We start from the raw sequence: 15,753 nt of genomic DNA, 5'->3' as shown, positions 1-15,753 counted from the left end.
TATTAAGACTCTATCCTGGTCCAGTATCATTAAATATGTTCATTCATAGCTTTGTATGTTTGTTAAATTTGTAGACAATTTCAGGCTGAAGGATCTACAAGAACAAAAAAGGCCAGCGTGAAAATTTAAAATTATTTTGATAAATTCAAAGAATTATCTACAAAAAGAAAACATATTTCAAGTTTGGAAATGTGAAATTCTGCTCTCAGGTAAGAATAGACACTGTGTGGGTGGCACTCAGGCATTAATAAGTAAAAAAATCATACAGGGGAATAAGGTAAAGATGCTACCAGAGTGTGTGTGTACATGAATCTCTGCAAATTATTTTCCTAAATAGGAGAAGTATAATATTAGAGCTACAGTTTATCAGATTACCAGAATAGTGATAGTTATCAGAAACTGCTGAAGAAATTAACGAGGTAGAAAATTATAATAATGAGAGACTTCAATTATTTGCTCTCATGCAATTAAGATCCCCAGCAATCTGGAAGCAGGTGTCCATAGCCCATCTTGAGATAGTAAAGGTTATGGACAAAATGAGATGAGACTTCTTCAACAGTATCATTCAAATTTTGAGAAGAAAAGGAAAATTTGAAAGAAGGAGATAAAAACAAAATTTGCATTGGATTGGAGACTTTATAAAAGCTTCATGTTATAGGCCAAGAGTCAGTGAGTACCCTCAATTAGGAAGATATCAAAAGCATTTAAAACCAAAACAACACTAGTGTGATTAAACTGCAAAGGAAGATACTAAAATATAGAAATAACTTCAAAAGAAACATAAGCATGTCCAAAAGAGGAAAAAAAAAAAAAAAAACAGAAGGAGAAGCTCTGTGAAGTTAAATGTAAAGTCACAAAAAAGTCCAAAACCACTATTTTGAAGAAGCCCTAGCTAAATATTCAAAGCCATCTTAACCACCTCGAAAAGAAACAGCTCACCAGACCATCAGGGGAACTGATCAGTGATCACAAGCAGCACTCAACAAAAATTAAATAAATGAGAAAAAGCTAAATAAATTCTTTGCATCAGTTTTCACTGAAGAGAAAGTCAGGGCTGTTCTTAATGCCATTCTTGACGAGTGATGAGTCTGATTAACTGTCTCAATTCAAACTACTAATAAAAGAAGTTTTAGAACAAACCAATCAAATTAACCATACTAAATTACAAGGACAAGGTGGTAATAATCCCAGAGTTGTAAATAAGTTCAAACGTTAAATTGCTGAGCAGTAGTACTGCAATACATAACCTGCGGTTTAAATTGGCCTCTTAAGGCCAAGGATCTGGACACTGACAAATATGACACCAAGCTTAAAACAGGCTCCAAGAAAAATTCTGGGTATTACTGACCCATAAATCTGATTTATATTTTCAATCCCTTTTCTTTCTACATAATTAACACCTCTCCTATGAAGACAGGCTGAGAGAGTTGAGGTTGTTCAGCCCAGAGAAGAGAACGCTCTGGGAAGATCTTATTGTGGCCTTTCAGTGCTTAAAGGGGGCCTATAAGAAAGATGGGGACAAACTTTTTAGCAGGGCCTGTTGTGATAGGACAAGGAGTAATGGTTTTAAACTAAAAGTGGGTAGATTCAGACTTGATATAAGGAAGAAATATTTTACAATGAGGGTGGTGGAACACTGGAACAGGTTGCCCAGAGAGGTGGTTGATGCCCCATCCCTGGAAACATTGAAGGCCAGGCTGGATGGGGCTCTGAACAACCTGATCTGGTTGGGGATGTCCCTGCTCCTTGCAGGGGGTTAGACTAGATGACCTTTAAAGGTCCTTTCCAACCCAAACTATTCCATAACTCTATAAATCTATGATTCTGTGAAATATTATACTAGAAGATACATGGATAAATATAATGTACTGACAAAAGAGTCAGCAGAACTTCTGTTGGGGAGTCATGCATAACTAATCCTGGAGATCTCTGAAGGAAATAGTAGGATAAATGTCATCTGATTGATATGTTTTTCATAGATACTCTTATTGCTTAAATAAGTTTCATTGTCATACATGAGATATAAAAATAAGAATAAGATTAAATAATCAGGTTTTACAATGAGAAGAAACTACCAGTGGAGACTCCCTAAGAATTTGAAACAGAATCTTTGATGTGTGAAGCAGTCATAACCATATGAAAAAGGAGTCAATTGTGAAAGGATAGAATTTTGAGATGATGAAGTATTATCCATGCTAGACAAACATAAAACTGACTGAAAAGGAATCCACAGGGATCTCAAAATACTGAAGGACTTTTCTGTAAAAACAATCAAATTAAATCCTGACAAGTACAATACCATGCATGTGAGGGAAAAATACCCTAATTATAAATACATAACAGCTGTCTCAAACTATCGTATCTATTATCTTTCATAGTCTGGAACCACTGGAAGTGGAAAATAACCACTAAAGAGAATGTTAGAAATTACTAGGAACAGGAAGAACGAAACAGAAAATCCCATTATGTCACTATGTCAACTCATCTCTATCCTCCTTTTAAATACTTTATATAGTTCTGATTATATGTTTTCAAAAGAGGTGTTATGGAATTGTTAAAAATACTGCAAAGGAGAGTCAGTCACTGAGATGAACAACAGCTTCTGTACAAGGGAGGAGAAAAAGGACCAAGACTTTCCAAGCTTGGAGAAGAGATGACAAAGAGGGATATGATATGGGTCTATAAAATTGTTAATGGTTTGAATAAGATTAATAGAGAGTGCTTATTAATTATTTCCAACCTCATGAAAACTATCAGACCCTCAATGAAATTATATGGCAGGAAGTTAAACATTAATAAATATTAATATAATATGTAACTAAATTGTGGGCCTCATTGTCACAGAATACTTTGGAAACTAAAAGTACAAATTAGTTCCAAAAGCAATGGATAAATTGATGCAGAAGAGTCCATTTGTAGCTGTAAAACATGATGGCCTTCAGTCCAGGGAGCTGTTAGGCTGAGAAGATAAAGCAGAGGTAGGATCACTGTTATGCTCTTCTTGGAATTTTTGCATACTGGTTTCTGTTGTGAGCATGGTTCTGGGTTATGCTGCCTTTTAGTCATGCATGACAGGCCACAGGTTCTTATGAAATGCTTATGATTTTCTAGACAGAAGTTCTGCAGAAAAGTTTCTTGTGCATATAGTGGATGGCAAGCAGAGAAAGAGTCAGAAATGTCATACTGATCTAGAAAATGGAAAGCATCAAGTGGTGAAGTATAAACATTAATATGAAGGAATATTTCTCTTCAGCTCAACTCTAGTAAATCATTAGCTGGAAAACTGGCCAGATTTTGGCATTGCATTTCAAGAAAAATGATCCAGAAGAAATCAATGAGTATGAAAAATGTCCAAAGAATATGACCTATAAGATATATAAAAAGCATTACAGAGCTTTACACTGAAAAGTTCCAATATGTAAAAGATAGCATCAAATAAGAAAGAAAAATTGTTCACTAGATCATAAGAATAAAGAATACAATATAAGAAGCTTAAACTGTTGCAAAGAAGATTAAGGCTACACCTCAGGGAGGATTTTTTAACAGCAAGATCCCAAGCACTGGTGTAGATTGCCTAGGGAAGTGTCCAATCTCTATCATCCTTGGGCTTTAAGACATCTGTTAGATCTATATCTTCACAGTTTAGGTGGAGATCATCCAGACTTATGGAGGTTAGTGGGCTACATGCATGTTCAAACATCCATTTGAGTCCTATTTTTTTTCTCACATTTGAGGAATGGGTTGTCTGAAATGTGATAAATTCATACTGTTTTGACTGCATGCTGGCATGCAGCTGTTCATGCTGTCTTTGTGTATATTTATTTTCTTTCTCACTCCATCTCTAATCATCTATAATTTTATTTACATGCTCAGCAACTGTTCCTCACAGTCAAATTTCTCTCCATTGGCTTGCCACTCACTGCTTAGTCTTATTCCCTGTATGTTGTCATATTCCCCTAGCTCATTTTTCAAACAGCCAGTGGTGATTTGTTCTTATTTTTATTAGAAGAATTTCAAATTTCTTTTTACTTATTTATTTTTAAATGCACAATATACAACAATTGAGTATGTTATACTAAGATCAATACCATCCCCTTATTCAGTATATTCTCTCAGGAAATACTTATTCCCTTGGTAAAAAACTTAGGTCACATCACCCAAATATTTTGCTTAATCATACTTAGGGGAAAAGTACTTTATGTTTTAAATTTAGTGCAAGCTATTGGCAGCATTTATACGCTAAGGTTAGGCTTGCAAGATGAGGCAAGGAGCAAAGATGACAAAAATTTAAATGTGCTTCTTTATCCCTAGCACTAGCAGCTGCCAGCTGTGGCTGTGCCACAGTGGATCCATGTGTCCAGACTGGAAGAGCAGAGCCTGAACTCCCTGTGGCATGGCATCTCCGCGATGGCACATCTTCTCTAGGAAAAATTCAGCCCACATAGGCAGAGCCTGGGCAGGCACTGAGGTGCTGAATGGGCACCAGCTTTCTTCCTCCAGAAAGCTCTGAAGACTGGCCTGTATCCACACTTAGCCAAATGCTTACTTACCAACAAAATACCAAATTAGCAACGAGATCACAGCAGCCTAGGGTTCATGATGTTCTGGGTACCCACGTCTGCTAACTGGAACAGGTAGGATTTTTTGTAGGTTCTGGATAACTAGAGCAGAGCACACAGATCAGCACGCTCCAGGCAGGTGTACTTCCTATTACTCATACTAGCAGAAGTAATAGTAGAAAAGTCCAGTAGTAGAAGCAAGCCAATGCATCTGAGGAGGAAATGGATCTCCTGCCTTCCTTCACAGCAGAAAACCTAAGAGAACTTTTTCAGAATCTTCACTATCAGCTACTAACTTTGTGTGCAAGATCCTTAAAGGTGATCGGTTTTTCAAAGGTATTTATCCCAGCTTTCTGAAAACCTAGCCCTGAGAGACCAGAAAAATAGGAGTCATCATCCAAAATCATCCATATCTACAACAATCTTTGATTATCATTCAAAGGAACAGATATCCATTCACTCAGAGCTATCTTCAGAAGCAAGATCTGAGCGAGCAATGTCATTTTTACAAACTGTCATTTAAACCAGCAAGGTTATGTTTTTGTGCAGAACTACGTGGTGAGTAACAATTCTGTCTCTGTTATGTTTCAAAGCAATTATTTCTAAAGCCACAAATATTTTTCTTTCCTAATTGGACAAAAGCCTTCAAATGGCTTGGGACAAACTCATCTCCTAGAAGCAAAGGGAAGGAGACACATAATCTGCAAGCCCTTTAAATTGAAGCAGGATTGGGCAGAGATACGTGCCACTTCATCCTTCAATTTAGAGTAAGTCAAGATGTAGCAAATGATGGGAGAATAACCATGAGGGAGATTACTCATGGCTGATGGAGTATACCAGGGGAAATCCAGGCTAACTACATCAGTGTCATAGGTGAGCCATCAAAGTTTGAAACTTTTTATCTTTCCACCTAGAAATCTACTAGAGAATCCGAAGGACTTCTTTTATAGTTGTCCCTCTCAATGTACATAATCCTTTGACATGCTTAATGTTCCTTGATTACATGAGCTGTTTCTCCCTTTTGTTGATTGGCAGTGATATTGTTGTGCCAGAAGAGGTTTAAAGTTTTTGTAATTCACTCCCTTGTTGCAGCCAGCTAAGATCAAGGTCTTTGACTGTCTTCTCTTTGATTCTCGGAAGTTCGGTTTATTTAACCCTATTGTTTTCACTCCTTTTAAAAAAAAATGGTTTTCACTTAGATTTCCTGTAGATGTCTCATATGGTTTTATGGCACTCCTTCCTGTCTGGCTGCACTAGCCAATGCTGCAATCAGTGAAATACAGTATTCCTAAAGAGGTGCCCCAAACAGCTATCCAATTCCCCTCGTATATGCCTGGTAAAAGCATGTGTATACATCTATGCCAAACCAGTGCTTCATGTTGACTCTCAAAGGTGATAAATATTTTAATTGTGTTTTTCCCTGTTAGTCCTGAAAGGTTTTTAACTTCATTTGCTATTGTTTAATTTCACTTGATTTTAACAGACTAATTATATAAATGTCAGTCCTAGCATTGCCTGATTCTGCTGAATACTTATAAAGGATGTGAAAAGGCACCAGACCTTTCCCTGGTTTGCTATTGAAGCTTTGTAAATAAGTATTAGTAAATAAGAAGAGTAAAAGAGTAAGAGAAACAGAACCAAAAATGCTCCTTTGCTCCATGGCTGCTTAATGCTTTCTTACTTATCATAATTCCACTTACTAGTCTCTGTAGTTAAAAGTAAGAAAATTGTCAGAAACTTATTTTTAAGACAAAGAAATACCTTTGGTTTTCTGCATAGATCACAAAATTGTAAAGTATGTATAGAGATAAGAGGAATATCAGAAACTTATTTTACAGTATAAAACAGCATTTTCTATACAGTAAAACAGGTTATGAAATTATGTCCCATAATTTCTACAACCTAAAATTATTCTACAGTTTAAAAATTATATACTAAATATCATCTTCTAGAGCCCCAAGCTTCGTTATTCTAGAAGTACTGCGGACTACTGCTGCAGAGAGTAAACATAAAAACTATGTTAAAAGAACACTGAACTTGCAAAGCTAGTATTCACCCAGTGCCCATAACGCACTGAGCTCCTTTAATGATTGATTCTCCAATAAACTGTTTTCTCCTCATTGTGCGGTGTAGCCTATGCCCTGTTTATAGTACACAATTCAACTCCAGCTCTGAATTATTAATTTTCTTAGATGTTCTTCCATAATACACGTCAGTACAGGAACAAAATACTTCCCGAACATTTTTTTTCGCAGATGAGATCAGAGATACTTCTCTCTTACTGACTATGAAACACACAGAGACACTAAGGTGAAAAGTACTTACTAATTTTGAGTACTCAATTTTTGATTCTTATGCTGTGATTTTTCAGTGTGAGCAAAATAATACTGATTTCATTAAATTCAAAGTGAATAACTTCAGAAGTTGCGATGAGCACTCTCTCAAATGAATCTGCGGTGTTTCAATTCCAGTATCCAAAAAAACAAATACAAAATTTATGATCATGTAAGATACATGATCCCACATCTGATTGCTTATTCTCTACCATTTACTGCAAGAATAGCCAGCCTTTTGGATCCTATGAACTGTACGCCAATAGTGGTTGAGTAACAACACTTGGAGAACTCTAGGATGGCTGACAGGCAAGAGATTATAATAGCTTCCTAAGGATCCCCTCAGTCCTTGCAGAATGGGCCTGAATTAGGTTTCAGCAATGGTTATCCTGGTTTGATTTCTCACCATGCCAAGGAGCTGAAGAAACAAACACCTTCAGTAACAAAACATTCCTACAACTGATGATGTAAGAGCTACACAGACCATAGCATAGAATATATGAAACCCTGAAAGTTTGAAAATCTGTATCTGACTTAAGAATTGTTCGTACAAGTGTGACCTCTTGGTTCTAGGTCCTTCTCTTAGATTTTCTTTTTATCACCTAGTTCTAGTCTGCCTAGAGAACCTGGTGTTCTGTTTTGCTCCATCACTCAGCACAGTCCCAGTTTCCTTTCTTCTTTCACCTCACAAGCCCAACTGGCCTAGTTGTTCCCCTGCACACCAATTGTTTCAGTCTGTTCTCTTCCTGCACCATTTTCCAATTTCTACTTTTGGATCTATCAACACTTGCTTCAATATGTGTTCTCTTCTATGTGGTCCAAGCATAAGTTTTGAGAGTACAAGGGTGAGAGCACGTGACAGTTGACAGTAGCAAACCTTGCTCAAAACCAGTTCACTCCAGTTAGATAGGATGGTACCACTTCAAAAAAGTTCTCAGCTTGGGCCTGAGATGCCCAATGCAGAGTCTTTGGGAACTTTGGCTAAGACTCTTAGGCACATTTCTGGTGATACTGACAGAGTGGCAGTTTTTCAAAGGTCTGTTAAGTTGACCAGCTGTGAGCAGACATAAAGATCAACAGCATAGCAAATTTCAAGAACCCTCCACCAAAAATATTAAAACAGTAGAACTTCTCAAATCATTGTCAGATGCCTTGTTACTAGAGTGAAGATTCTTATTAGTCCATCTTAGGCAGCAAATTTTGAGCCTAAGCAAATAATATTTGCAATGTGATAAAGAAATAAAACCTGGATGTTATAAATGGCAAAATGTCAGACAAAATATTGTAGCAATGGGAAGCACTGCCTTTACTACATCATTACAGAGCCAGGAGCTTCTCTAATCCCATCAGCTTCTATCTTCCTTTCTGCTTCCACCAAGCTGGAAACTTGTTTTTTCCTAGTGCAGTGCTTTAGGCAAGCTCCAGGACCGTGCAAGAACTATGAAATGACCTAATGAGGAACAGAGGAGGAAGGGAGTGTGCAAGGAACAAGGACTGGTTGTCTCTCTCTCATGGTTTCCCTCTGGTACGAACTAGCATGGATAAGTAGACCGTGCCCTTATGGCAGGAACTGGAAGAAAGATGAAGTTCAGTTCCCTCAGTCACATGGAAACTGTCCCAAATGACACTGATGTATTAATTCTTTCCTCTGTTGCAAATATTTCTGTCTCCCACCAGAGAGCTTGGAGTAAGGTTGTTTTACAAAAGTTCAAGCTTCATCACCAGGGACAGAAACAGTAAGCTGCAGAGAAGAAATGTAGGAACAAGGATGAGCTCTTTCAAGCTGTGTTCAGAACCACAGAACAACCAAGCCCATGGATCCCATTCCCCGGTGGTTCCATGGGACTTCACCTACCTTGTGTAGGCAAAAGCAACTCACTTGAATTCAGAGTCAGCATAAGAGATCTAAAAATTGTAATACAAACCCCCAGATTTCTTTAACTTCTTAAGAGACATGAAATCACGTTCCTTATTCTCTCAGCTTTCTTTGCATTTAATTATCTGTGCTCACTCACAATGCCAAGGACCTGTCATCATTTTATTCTGTGTTAACAAATTCCTAAAGGAAGGAGCCAGAGTTGACTTTAGGTCCCCATGTTCTTGGGAGAAATGCTAAAAGTTAGGGTAGTAAATGCTGTAAAAAGAACACAAGTATAGTGTCTTTTACCTTACCTTCAATATAATAGAAAACCCTACCTCATGACTTTTTTTTTTTAATGACCAGCTTAGGTACCCAACTCCAGAAGTAGCCAGGCAACCCTTTCCTATGACCCTGACTTAGGTGCATACTTTCTGGCAAGGCAAGGGTCTCAGGAACCTTCAGTTTAGCTCTTTTGCTCAGCAATCCAGTGCAGCGTTCTGCAGTTCAGCCTGAGGTGCTCATGCTCCTTTGCACTGTTAAGCACACGCTGCATAAATTTTGGAGGAAAGGAAGGCATGTGAAAGTTAGCCATACCAAGGCTGGCTGTAAACAAGATTTCTGTGGAACAGATTCACAAAATTACACAGGAGCACAGATTGCTCCCAAATTAATTGAAATGCATTTAGCGTATAAATACTCTTGAAAATCTTTGCAAAATTGTCAAAGTCCCAAGAAGTCCCAGGCAATATAATAGATGTAGTTTTGTTGCAACATTTTTTTAAATTAAGATGTTATGTCCCGCAAGTTAAGGTTATAGTGTTGTTTCTTAAGGTTCTATTCTGATCTTCATTTTGATTTCTGTAAATTCATGGAAATTTGTGTTGCTTCACACCTTAATTTGTATATCTAATCAACTAAGTTCAATAATTTTCCTTTTTTAAACATCCTTTCACACACATTCCATCAGAAAGAGGGTGTTCTTTATTTCCCTGCTCTTGCTGGTTGGTTGGGGGTTTTTTATTTCCTTTAGAAAGCAGTTTTCCTCCTGAAGAGCAGTTTGTCTTCTGGACCTGAGTTCTAGTGTTATCTCTGATGAAGATTCCTCTACTATCTTGCAGGCAAATCTGTACACTCAGCCTTTGTTCTTCCAGAAGCTATAGCTGGTCAAATATGCACAAGCACCTTCTCTCTCCATCCCATACAAAAAAAAAAAAAATTGCCTTTTTTGCTCCTGGCAGTAGAAGGTGAATGAATGCAACCTCTACTGCTTTCACAGACTGAATGCTGCTGTGGGGTGGGGAGAAGGGCACTACAAAGGTTGCTGCTATCAGCAAGGTAAGGGGAAAAGGGGCAGAGAAGCAGATATCAGGTCTGTTTTGGGCTGGAAATGCAGGAAGGAGTGTTTAAGTGTTTGGAAAGTGTTTGCTACTCAGACAGCCTTTCCCATCCCCTCTGAGAGAGAAGAGCAGACATATGGAAATGTACTGCGTGGTAGATTCAGTTTGTGGGCTATCTGTTGAGTTACATTGATCAGAGACAATAAAGCACTTGTGTATGTTTGATTTGCTGATGTTTGTAAAATGCTTTGAAATCTTGACACACAAGATTTCATGGTTAATATCCACTAGATGCTGGTAAATAATGAATGGATATGAATAAAAGGGTTCTACTGCAACAGCAGGCATAGTAGAAGTAGTAGCTGGTATCTCCAATGTCATGTCACAAATCTTAAATTTAAAGGAATTTGTTTGCATTATATTTTGCAAGTGAATCAATAAGCAATCACTACTTCCTTGTTCTACTGTTTGATTTTTTTTTAAATTCCACTGTGATATTTCTTGGAAGTGTTTCAGATGACAGATGGTGAAAGTTTTTCTGTTCTTTGTTGCACACTTCACAGTCTAGGCCTTTGTCCTTCATTGTAGAACCAGAACAACTATTTTGCGAGAAGAAAAACAGCACCAGAAGTTTTAGCTGCATGATTCAAAGATAGGTAGAACTGTTCAAATACTTGGCATAATTAGGCACTATTATCATTTATTCAGATTTTGGTAGCAGGAGACTTTGGCTTGTATCAACCTGACAAACATCAGTCCCTTCCCAAAAAAAGAGATGAAAAACAAAAGAATCACAAAAAGAGATGGTTGCTGACAGAAATGGGACCAGGAAACAATGAGGCAGTGGTCACAGCAGACCAACCTGACAGTGTCCAATCTTTTACCAGATATTATTCAAAAGAAGAACTTTGAGAAGGGACATGTAGCTATTGAAGTGGTTCCAGATATGCACAAAGATTTCCTTCCCGGATGCAGGCTAGCTATAACATAACAAGTAAGGTGCTTCTCTGAAATCGGAACAAGGGAGTGCTGTAGGCTGCTATCACTCACAAGCAGATGGAGCTACCCGCATTTTGATAGGCAATATGAGAAAAAATGGCTGGAAATTAGCGTTAGCAGCAGTAAGTAGGGTCTGATGGAGGGGGAAACCGTGGAGAATGGTCACATAGTCAATGTGAAAAAAAAAAAGTTATTTTGGAGGAATGTGATCAAGAAAAGGCAGAATCAATATTAGAAAAATAAAACTCAGTATCAGAGAAAAATGTATGCTGTTATATTACACTACAGGTTTAGCTGTGATGCTCACTAGAAGCGGATACACATCAGAGAGAGTCTTAAGAAAAAATATTGCAACTCATATATAGTAGTTTTGTATAGAGAAAGAAGACATCTGATATCAGGTTGTATGCTGTGAGATAAGAAGGTGGTGTTGATTACAGTAGTACAAACAACAGAAGGGAAAGACTTTGAGAGAAAGAGTAAGAATCTTGTTCAATTTGAACAGTCCAGGAAATACTGGAGACATATCCAGTATGCCTTAAAATCTCAACCACTGAAATAATAATGAATGAGCTCCATATTGCAGCTTCCTCTGCTGCACATAATTATTTAAAACCAGTTAAAGAGAGGCATTTCCAAAATACCTAAGATGCTGAGGAGAACTATTGCTGTCAAACTGTCATCTCCTAAGAGCTCTGGAATATCTCCTCTAAGTATTAAAAATAATTGCTAGTCATGAAACAAATGCTGAAGGCTTAATTGTACATGCCTGTTTCAAGCCAAGCTCACAGACATCAGATTGATTAAGTCAGTGGAAAAGTGCCCAATAACATTTTAGTATAATAACTCTTGTTATACAAAGCCAAAATGTGTATTTTAATTGCCTGTTTTAATAATCTTTTAATAAGATGTTTTACTTGAAATTAATGTGATACATAATGTTATATTAGGCTAAATTAGCCAGCATGTTTTAGCTAATGGTTCTGCTGGAAGAGGAGTTCTGAGTACGTGTTCAGCCTCAGTGGTGTAATTCAGACCAGTACCAGAATGGAAATTGAATTAGTTACATGGAATGGTTCCATTGCTGAATGTGTCCTGCAGAGACATGGGAGTCTGCACTCATAAACTGATCTGCAGAGTCAGGACTTAAAACTAGTGCGTGTCAGAGGCCACCTTTGCTAAAGACTGAATGACACCACCTCCTGAATATGCTGGGTTTGTGATTTTAACCATTCACAGTAGAGTGCATTGCTGCTCATAAGAATGATTTTGTAACTCCTCAACTAACGATAGTTGGAAATGCTTTTAGAAATAGATAGTAACAGCTTGCCAGACAATTAGTGAATGACAGGTTCACAATTAATGTGTTGTATTTCTAGAACATCTGAGATCTAATGTTTGTCACCTATGCCTGCTCCAAAGGGAAAGGTAATTTATGTTGACATAAGGAAAAATAGAAAAAAAGGAAAACAAATTATGCAAGAAGGAAAGAAGCTGGGCTACAAGTACCTGCATTTTCCTAGATGGAATTGTACATCACTAAGTGTATTGGGATATTGTAATTTACCAACATACTGAGCCAAACAGAAGCACACTAGAAGTTTGTTGCTTCTATACCTAAATAGATGTAGTAGCTCTATAATGAAAAAAAAAAATCATGCAATAGGCATCTCTTCTTCTCTTTCACACCATTGCTGAAACACTCTGGAGGGATTCTACAAGGACGTTGGAGAGCAAGGACAAATAGCCACCCAGTCCCAAACCTTGGAAAATGTAACTATAGCTGTTTACTACTCTGTGTCTGCATGCAAAGGCTGGATCAACTGCAGGCCTTATGCTTCCCTGATCCACTGAACAGATGTCACCAAGCTGAGTGGTGTGGTTGATGCCCCTGAGGAACAGGATGCCTTTCAGAGGGACTTGGACAAGCTCCTGAAGTGGGCCTATGAGAACCTCATGAGGTTCAATAACGCCAACTGCAAGGTCTTGTTGGGGCAACTCCCAGTATCAATACAAGCTCAGGGATAAAGGGATTGAGAGCAGCCCTGCCAAGAAGGACTTAGTGGTACTGGTGGATGAAAAACTGGACATGAGCGGGCAATTTGTGCTTGCAGCCCAGAAGGCCAACCGCATCCTGAGCTGCATCAAAAGAAGCGTGGCCAGCAGGTCAAGGGAGGTGATTCTTCCTCTCTACTCCACTCTTGTGAGACCCTACCTGGAGTACTGCATCCAGCTCTGGAACCCTCAGTACAAGAAAGACATGGACCTGTTGGAGAGGGTCCAAAGGATCAGAGGGCTGGAGCACCTCTCCTATGAGGACAGGCTGAGAGAGTTAGGGTTGCTCAGCCTGGAGAAGAAGAGTCTCTGGGGAGACCTTGTTACAACCTTCCAATACCTAAAGGGGGCTTATGAGAAAGATGGGGACAGACTTTTTAGCAGGACCTGTTGCAACAGGTCGAGGGGTAATGGTTTTAAACTAAAAGTGGGTAGATTTAGACTAGATATAACAAAAATTTTTTTTTAAATGAGAGTGGTGAAGCACTGGAACAGGTTGCCCAGAGAGGTGGTGGATGTCCCATCCCTGGAAATATTCAAGGCCAGGTTGGACGGGGCTCTGAGCAATCTGATCTGGTTGGAGATGTCCCTGTGCTTTAAAGGTTCCTTCCAACTCTAACTATTCTATGATTCTATGAATGGAGTACTTGTTGGAGATTAGTAATGGCAATGCTCAGAACTCCAAAGGGATGGAGATGCACAGAGTTTGAAATCTTACTTCCTATCCACACCAGTGAGTACAACCAGCTGGCAGAAAGAGGTATCTGCATAGTACAGAAATATGCACTGGAAACAGTAGCAGTGCAGATGAATCTGATTTAGGCTTAGTACTTGTACCAGGGGTGGCTTTCAGAGGGCAGATTTTGAATGGGAAAATCTTTCTTCCCCTCCATCCTCAGTTATGTGACATAGGAGGCTATGCAGCCCCTGCCCATACTGCATCTGCATTTATGCTGTACTAATAGCCACACAGCAGGAACAGCAAAAATCTTAAGGACCGCTGGGAGTAATTGTAACAGAGTAAATATGATGGTGAAAATCTGCACTATTCACATTGCACATCAACGTGTATGGGCTGTAGCACATAACATCTTCACAAATAAAAAGACAGCTGATTGTGTATTTGCAAACTACAGATTTTTTTTCTGCATAAATACATTAACTGACATTTGTGCCAAATATATTACATACTCATGTCAAGAGAATAGAGCCCATCTGTACTGCAGAGATGTAATTAGCATTAATTAATATGTTCACATTGACTGGTGTTCATATATTTTGCCCTGAAGTCATAAATGTGGCATGGCATTTAGTAAGGCAATATTCATGAGCCTTCATCTGAATTCCAAACATTTGGATTTTGTGATACTTTTAATGCCCCTTGTTATTAACTGTTTCTTAGCATTTATGGAAAGGCAGTTTGGTTCATTGCAGTGTTTGAGAATTGCTGTTCTTCGTAAGATATTGTTACAGGAAAACAAATTTGTTCAGCAATTTATACTCTTGCATAAAAGTAGACAGTTACAATTATCTTGTGGCACAGACACAGTAACGAAGAAACTTGTATTTCACAACCATGAAACGATTAACAGCAAGTGTTTGAGTAGGTTATTAACAAGCTAGAATAAAATCTGCTCATCGAAGCCATTTGGTAAACAACATCTTTATATTAATTGAAAGGATATTGCAAGTGATTCAGGAACAAATGCACATCATCTACAGTAGCACAGTTTTTACTACTTCTGGTTCTCAAACCAGTGAACCCACTTGTGTGCCCTACTCATCACCAAAGTGCATTTGTGGAAAAGGTGCTTCTGTTCTTGTCAAAAAACTTTGTAGGCCTGTGAGATCCTCTATTACCACTTTTTTTCTGTCACTGCAAACCTCACTTTTGGTTCTAGTCATTCTGACTATTGGTGCATAAAAGACATGCACAGTACTTTGGACTGAATTTCTTTGGTGAAAGCCCTTCAGGTGAGTATTAATGCTCTTTAACAAGTCATACTGTGTGGAGCCACATGTACTTTCTGCATAATATTCTATAACATTTCCTCTCATCTCTCCATTTCTGAGGGCTTCTTCTCACCTGTTTACTTTTAGCTGTCATCAATTTTTTCCTTTTGTTTGATGCTGCTGCAAATATTAACAATAGCTGAAATTGCTGGATAAGTGTTTAAGTGGATAGCTTTCACAGAATTACTGGCTGATTGCCCAGATAACTGGAAGTATCTGGGATAGCTACCTCAACAGTAGCTTAGTATTTCTACGGTGAATGCAATATCCACAGATCCAGCAGAAGCCGTGGATACATGAATGGGTTAACTAGTATTTTAAGCTGTCCAAGTTTTTAAAAGCCACAAACACGATTCAACCTCTAGAAACAATATGGCCCTGCTCTAGTGGTGACAAATTTACCCTTGGATGAATCAGAGGCAATTTTGTCACATTTTAATTGTATGCTTTTCGATACACAGCCTGTTTATTTCTCATGCTTTCAGATGCACAGCTTACTTTATTGTAAGCAGCTGTCACAAGTGTGATTTGCTCCAGTTTTATACGTCAAGCTATTGTTCATTTGTCCATTAGTGCCATAACCTTGATGGGATTTG

Source organism: Chlamydotis macqueenii, chromosome 1, assembly GCF_036417535.1.
Source record: "Chlamydotis macqueenii isolate bChlMac1 chromosome 1, bChlMac1.mat, whole genome shotgun sequence".
NCBI lineage: Eukaryota > Metazoa > Chordata > Aves > Otidiformes > Otididae > Chlamydotis > Chlamydotis macqueenii.
The sequence above is the reverse complement of the archived record's forward strand: the minus strand, read 5'-3'. Positions refer to the sequence as shown.